Consider the following 8,262-nt stretch of genomic DNA (forward strand, 5'->3'; position numbering starts at 1 on the left):
AACACTTAAAAAGTCTTAATTCTTAATTTGGCTTAAGATATTGTTTAGAAAAAAACATATTTTATTCGGTTATGCAATATTTCTAAATTTAGAATTTGATTCGAATAGTGGAACTTGATTATATGTTTTTACGACAGCGATAAGAAAGTCGAAATAACAAGCTTAATAAACATTGGCATTTCGCCTCTCGTCAATTTAGCAGGTTTTATCTTTGTTCGCATGTCAAGCAATTTTTCTTTAATTCACTGTCAAGTATATTGGTTTAAAAATATTGCTGTTTATCTGTCTCTGATCATGCCAATCTAATATCTTCAGCAAGAACGATAAGGAAAAGATTGGGGGTTGTTAGCTGTTGTAAAGATTAGATTATATATTGAACCTAATCATAACTACAATATTATATATGTAGAAATCTTTATAGTAACGTACCAAAAAAAGATATTTTAATTCTCATAATGAAATTACTTCTCATCCCTATATAAAAAATACCAGAATGTTAAAACGAATAAGCTGAACATATTAGGTTATATTTGGCTAATAAGTTTATTAAGGACTTTAAGGGCTTAATCGAGTCATGGAATGTAAAAAATTCTTTACTCAAGAAAATCAATTCGTTGTAAAAATTAATAAGTAAATTTAGTCAATTAGTACATTGTTCACACTCACTCAATTTGATTTGCAGAATTAGTGTTTGACAAATATTATTTTTTGGTGAAAATTGAAAAGCATCATTCTTAAGAAAATAGAAATATCGTTGGTTAATTGAGACAATTTAAACCTTAATTGAGTCAATAAATTTAAATTATTACTGCCCTCAGACAAGTAAATTGATTTAAAAGAGTTGTAAATTCAGTAAATTTGTGCATTGTTCACACCCACATAATTTACCTTGCGCAATTATTATTTTTGAATGCAAACATTAAACAATTAGGCTGTACAAATTAGGTGATGATTTGGCTAGTTGAGTTAAATCTCAAACCTTTTACCTTTGTTGAGATAAATGAATTCGTTGAAATTAAATTGTTTATTGAGTCAATTAGTTAACTGTTATACACACTCATACAATTTAGCTGGTAGAATTAGTGTAAGAAAAATACTAATTATTGGTAAAAATAGAGAAGTCTCATTTATAAGAAAGTAAAAAATTCGTTGGTTAAATGAGAAAATTTCGATCTTAATCGAGTCAGTGGGTTCCGCATATAAACTACAATTGTGCTCAAATAAGACATGTGTTAAATGAATTTTTGAGCACAGAGAGGATATTAAGTGAATACTATAACCGAGCCCTAGCAAAGTAATTTTTTTAGTACTTGAATTAATTATGTTTTCTTTTTTGTAAATTGCCTAAAATAGTTAATTTTTCACACCCACTAAATTTACAGATTAGATGACACTATTATAATTTTAAAAAAATTTAAAACTGCTATTCCGAATAAAGTAGTACATGAGTTGGCGATTTATGGAAATTAAAAACTTAATTGAGTCAATTATGGTAGCGTATAATTAATACATATAACGACATTTGAAAACCAAACTATTAGTGCAGGACATTAAGCAATAAATTGAGTCAATTAATTAATTTTTGCACAATTAATGCTTGGCAAAGTAGAAAAAGGTTTATTTTAAAAAAAAGTTAAGACGACGGTTAATTGAGGCAATTAAAAATTGAGTTAATGAATGTAGGAAGCACTGAACACAGAGAAAACTGAAGTTCGACAAAAATAATTAAATTGAGTCAATTGGCTAATTTTTCACAGTCACTTAATTTAGATTACACTATTATAATTTTCTAAATATACAACAGCTAGTTTGAACACATTAGAAAATGAGTTGGCTAATTAAGGAAATTAAAAGCTTAATTGAGTCAATTATGACAGCGTATAGCTAACACATATAACTATAATTTTAAAAAATCTATTAGTTAAGGCAATTAAGGAATAAATTGAGTCAATTAGTTAATTGCTGCACAATTAATGCTTGACAATTACTATTTTGTGTTCAAATTAGAAAAGGTTCTTTCATAAAAAAGTAGATAAGGCGATAATTGAGGCAATTAAAACTTGAGTTATTCAATGTATGAAGCACTTCTTATGAAGAAAACCGAAATTTGAAAAGTTTGAATTATGTGGATTTTGCTTTTTCTGTATAATATATCGAAGAACATGTTAAGCTTTACAAAACAAGTTTAAAAATGAAAAAAAAAAACTTGTTTATGACTCAATTAAGCATTTACGCGCTTCATTCAGTCTAATCAAATATTCCGTCAACAGCTAATGAAGAGCTAAAATTATGTGCTTAAGCAAGTACTTAAGTGATTAATAAATCGTCATAAAATAACGGCAAAATGTTTATCGTGGAAGGCGTTAACTGTCTGCCTATGCAAGTGCACGTGCACCGGTGGCATAAACAATAAGCAGCCGGCAAACTTATGCGCTTCCGCTCAAGTAAATAACGCCAACTTACAAAAGCTTGTACAAAACGCAATTTATACGTACCACTGTAGGTAAGTTAACAAGCATGAGTGTGTATATGTACATATATGTTTTGTGTGTGTGGCTGCATATACATATATACATACGTATGTATATATATGTATGTGTTTGTATATTCAATAAAATTGTACTTCTCATCCTGCTGCGAGACTTCCTAAGGAAAAGCTTAAGCAAAAGCATTATTTTACTGTCATTTTTGTTGTTGTAAGTGCAGAAAAGGGGGAAATGCTTTGAAGCATTTGATGGCATTTTAATTATATACATATGTATGTATGTATGAATATATGTATGACCTTATATAAGCGAAAATAGATTTAAATTAATTATAAAAATAGTTGTAAAGTGCAGCAATATACAAAACAACAACAATAGTAAACAAAAACTCCACAGAGCATTCAACTTTTAGTAATTGTTTATGAAAGAGTAGTGAAGCGGTTTTCTGAGCTATATTTCTTATTTTTCTTCTTCTGCTTCTTATTCGACTTATTTTGCCTCTCCTCCGTTCCACGTTTCCTGCTCTTCAATCTTCTGTCTCTCATTGGCTCCCTCCAACGCGTGTCCGACATGCAAATCGTGTGCTTAAGTGCGTGCGTAAGCAGTGCATGACGTGCGTTGCAGTATTATAGTTGTTGTTGTTGTCCAATTTGTCTATCTGCCCGGCCTGTCTGCCTTTCCGCCTTATATGAATGGATATGAAAGGGCGCAAGCACTGCATAGGCAGCTGTGCCATAGAACCGTCGCTGGAATTTCAACGCATGTGTGTGTGGCGTTGCCAACTGCAGCGCTCAACTCTGTTGCTCAGCTGTTTAGTATGCAAGCCAGGCGCTGGTGGCAGTGCTTGAAGTTGCATAGTTTTTTGAGTGCGTACTGCAATTTGCTGATTGAATGGAAAAGGAAGCGGCACTCCATGACGTGCCTGTGGAAGGCAGCTTTTCAAGAAATATTGCGAAATGCGACGACAATTGGCAGGAAGGAAGTTCATATGTAAGGTTATTTATGTTTAAGCAGATTTTGTAATTTCTTAGCTTATTTGGTAATGGTTTGACAATAACAGTAAGTAATGTATGATGAGGTTTGATTGCTTATTTGTCATATTTTTATGAAAAAAAGAGAAACTAGAGTTGCCTAACCAAAGTCAACATATGGGTTTGGAATAGGCAAAGTGGGTTGGAAGTTAAGGAAGTTAACAAACAAATTATAACACTTTGGAAGCCAATAATATCCATACTACGAGTTTGCTAACCTAGGCCGTGCAACCCAATTTTTTTTTTTTTTTTTTTTTTTTTTTTTTTTTTTTTGTAGTTGAGGGAATTGAGTTTTTTGGAAAGTTCTGTGGAGAGAAAGTTATGACAGAAAATATTTGGGAAGACTTTGGTAATGTTATGAAGAAACAGATACTCAAATATATTTGTGTAAAGCTACTAGGAACGTAGTGCCTAAATACATACAAAACCGAGCAAATACCATCCTAGCAACACCAACTCCCTTGGGAAAGTATTAAGCTTGGCTACACCTCTAGCAGAGAGCTTTATTGTATAGCCCTAATTTTAGATCATCATTCTATTCGTAAAACTTTAGATTGTGTGCGCATTTGATTCTTAGGCTTTGCTTTACCAGTTAAAAGGTGAGATTAAAATTGTGTGTGGGACGCGTGAAAGTGAGTTCCAACAACATTTTCTTCAGCTGCATAATAATAATGTAAACCAAGTTGTTTTTCAGTGCAGAGTTTTTACTTAAAGCCTAACTTCGGTCGCTCTAACTTCGGGTTGTTTATCTATAAGACTTCATTCCAGTTTCGAGATCAAAACAAAGCTGAAGCTTTCTTAAAACGCTGAGCTTTTGAGTTTTTCAGTGCTTGTTAAACCATTTAAAAGTTTGGGCTTTTGAGCTTTTCTTGGTTGTTTAACACAGAAGCTTTTAAGCTTAGTTTAACTTAAACCCACTCTAAGCTTTGATGTGGTTTGGTATATATATTTATTCCGTTTCACATATTAGTTACTTTTTGGATGCTGTAAAAAGTTATCCCTCTGTCAGAGACTACGATCATGGCAACTTTTCAGTGCCTTCCTATGTAAATATTGCCAAAGAGCTTTTGAAAAAGCTTATATGCTCAACATACTAGATACTCTGTACAGCTTCCATCACTATAGCACGTAGCTGCCAATGAACGGAACGATTGGAATGAAGAGCTTGAATGAAAAGCTTTTCATTTGACGACGAAGCTGCAAGAAATGTTGCACGATTATTATCTAATCCAACAATGCAATCTCCGGAGATCTCAGATCAAGTTATTATAATATTAATATAATAATAAAATAATATAATATAAATAATATAATTTGTAATAATTTATAATAATAATAAAAGCAAATAACGATCGGAATGAAAAGCTTTATGAAAAGCTAATTCATTTGACGAAGAAGCTTCAAGCAATTTTGCACGGATTATTGTTTAATCCAATAACGCAAACTCCAAAGATCTCAGGTTGGATTACTATAGCATATAGCTGTCATATAAACTGAACGATCGGAAAGAAAAGATTGTACGGAAAGCTTATTTATTTAACGAGATATCTTCAGGATAACATGGACTTTAAAGCTATAATGCAATCCCCAAAAAATTGTTCAGATCAGACCACTATAGTTTATAGCTGCCATATAACTGGTACCTTCGGAATGAAGAACTTTTATGAGAAGCTTTTTAATTCAACCAAGAAGCTTATAGCTTTTTGTGCTATAAAAAATACAACTGTGAAGGCTATTATAGCTTCGCTGCAACCGAAGTTAACGTTTTTTTGTAATTTTTTCTTATAATTATTCATAGTATTATGGAGTATATGCATTCCAACATAACCTAAACCAGTTGATTGGTTTACAATTAGATTACTAACAGATTTTGAGCTAAAAGTTATTTATGTATAAACACTGAAAAAGCTCCTAATTGTCAAGAAAGTGATTTCCTAGCGAGAGAAATATCTAATTAGTCAACAGCTAACTCTCTTTTGACGATCTAAACATATCCCAACTCCCCAAAAGTTAAATATAGTAGAAACACCGTTATATAACATTTTACAATTAATTTGCGTCATTTTTATGACTTTGGCACGAAAACCCGGCCAGCGAGCTTAAATGAAGATGATACTTTTATTACTATCATGATTACTTTTAAAGTTTTTGTTGTTGTTGGTGYCATAATTTCACCGCTAACAGCTGATTATACAACAACTTCCTTAATAAAATGTTTATTGCTGTTGCAGCTTCAAAACAAGAGCAATGAGTGATTTGCTGAGTAAATGAGTAAGTGATTGAGCTTTCGAAGCTGTTGAGTGCATAGCGGATTTTACTGCTTTATATTTATTTCATGAAAGCATACGCCGCTGCATAGTTCCCACGTTTGTGAAATGCATTTTGCAACAACAACAATAACAACAAATCGTAAAAAAACCACAGAAACAACACAATTTCAATAGCTGGAAAGAATACCGCAAAAAAAAAAAAAAAAAAAAAAAAAGAAAAGAAAAAAAAAAAAAAAAAAAAAAAAAAAAAAAAAAAAAAAAAAAAAAAAAAACAAAATGAAAAGTAAAATAGAAAAGAAAATAGCTATAAAGGCGCCATGAGCAATATTTGGATGCCGCATGAAAGGGAAAATGCACTGCGTACACACACATGCATACATAAACACAAGCAGCAATGCCAAGAAATTGCATAAATCGATCAAATGCTCGACGAAACGATGGATCGTCGATATCAAACTGTTTCACATGCGCCGCAACAATTGACGTTAACGAGTTTGACAACAACAAAAGCACTACAACAATTTCACAATATTACACATGCACACAAGCAATAATTTATCGCGAATTTCACCTGCGCATGCGCCACGGCCATTTTCGAGCCAGAAAGTTCGCGATGCAACGCAATAAAGAGCAACAGCAATAACACCAATACCAATAAAAAGCTGTAAAAGGCCAGCCAAAGTTAAGTGCCCGAAATGGTGGGTAATTGGAAGCGCTAGCGATAGCACTTCGTGTTGCCTCAAGGTCATTGCAGTTGGCCGCCAACGTTGCCAGCTTACCGGAGCTAAGCGCGCAGTTCGTTTGTTGTTTGTCTGCGCTTTGTGCGCCTTCGGGCTACATCAAGGTGAAATGGAAAATGTGAAAAGCGCGAAAAGTCGTGCCGCGGCAGCTTTGAATATTACACAAACAGTTTCTCCATGCGTTGCTGCTAAGGTTGTTGTTGTGGCTGCTTCCCTTTGGTATTTGTATGATTGATGATTGTATAATCTTGCTGGAATTTATTATTTAATGAGGCAGACATGTGATAGCTTTTACCGTCAATAACTCGTGAGTGTCAGGGCGAGTGAAAGGGCGGCGGACTTATTGAAGGGTCGTTGGCATATCAATATGGAAAATAGGCACTTAAGAGATCAATCGATTGGTAGTACGTGTAGTGAAGTCAATAAAATGTGTATAGTTTCAAGTTTTACTTCCGCGTACGCAATGTTGATAGCTTCAATTATCAGTCAGGTTGCAAGATATGAGCTCTAAGGGGGCTTTTTTGCCATTTACTTAAAGTTCTTACTAAGTTTAAGGCTTAAAGTTCGATTTGAGTTTAAAGTTTGCAGAAAAAAGTAACAATATTTAACAGAATGTGTAACCTTAGGTTTAATTATTGTGGTAATACTACTGACATCTTTCGAGGATGAAAAATATCTCTCAAAGATATTTCCATGTTTCAAAGAGCGGCATCAAAGAATCGATAGGATCGGTTCATCAAAATGTAAAGTTTGGAGCTTGCTTCCATACGGAATCTCCTTTTTTGAACAGTATTTGTATACAGAATTTGAAAACTTGAGCTTTAAGAGAGCGACTTTTTAACATTTGCTTGAAGCTCTAAATAAGCTTGAAACTTGAAACCATGTATAGAAATTCACACAAATGAGGACAGTTTTCTGAGCGCCATTCACTTGAGAGGGGGATTCAAAAAAACATCTGCTTTTAATACGCTAGGTTTGAGGCCCGTCACGTAAAAAAGACCCCCCAAAGAAAAGAACAAAACAGAAGAACAAAACCTCGTAAGAGTAAAGGCTGACATCACCGCAGTCCAAGAAGTGCGATAGACAGGACAAGACCTGAGTCGGCTGTATAAACTGACGTTGAGCAATACCAAAAGTTTCTTCATGACCGGGAAGGACCTCTCCGAGCCGTTCCATACCAAACATGCTTTCAGACAAGACAACTCTCTATCGTGCGACTACTACAATCTACTCCTGGAGAAAATAATTCCAGCTGCAGACCTGAATAGAGAAGATAAAACTTTCTACAAAAGTGTAGAAGTGCTGGCGTACGCTGATGAGTGCTGATTTCTTCATACGGGATAAGGAAGCGAAGTACATGGGTCTGGTTCTGAACGAAGACAAGGAGAAATATTTCCTGCCTGGACGATGACAAAAACCGATTACAACTTTTCGAGAGAAAGATTCTGCGGCAGATTTATCTATAGGGATTTGGGATTCTAATAATTTAATATTTCTCAATCCGATATTTGGGATTAGAAAATAATTTTATAACTTATTTGTAATTTTTAATAAAGTTTTTGTGATTATATATAGTTTAAAGTCCCCTATTTGGGGATTATATTTGTTACGAATTCGGTATTTGAGAAATTAAATAAATTTAAAAGAAATATTTTAAATGGTAATGCAGTTATTTTTTTTTTTTTTATTTAATAGCGGCAACGCTGGTTATTAGCACAAATTTTTAGAATTATGA

General features: G+C 33.4%; 1 protein-coding gene across 15 annotated transcripts in view; it reads right to left on the reverse strand.

The window, feature by feature from the left end:
* Positions 1-8,262, reverse strand: part of LOC108977761 (rab11 family-interacting protein 3) — a 152,216-nt gene that overhangs the window by 64,064 nt on the left and 79,890 nt on the right. The gene's annotated exons all lie outside the window — the stretch shown is intronic.

The sequence above is a fragment of the Bactrocera latifrons genome, unplaced genomic scaffold, assembly GCF_001853355.1.
Source record: "Bactrocera latifrons isolate USDA-ARS-PBARC rearing strain unplaced genomic scaffold, ASM185335v1 scaffold_95, whole genome shotgun sequence".
NCBI lineage: Eukaryota > Metazoa > Arthropoda > Insecta > Diptera > Tephritidae > Bactrocera > Bactrocera latifrons.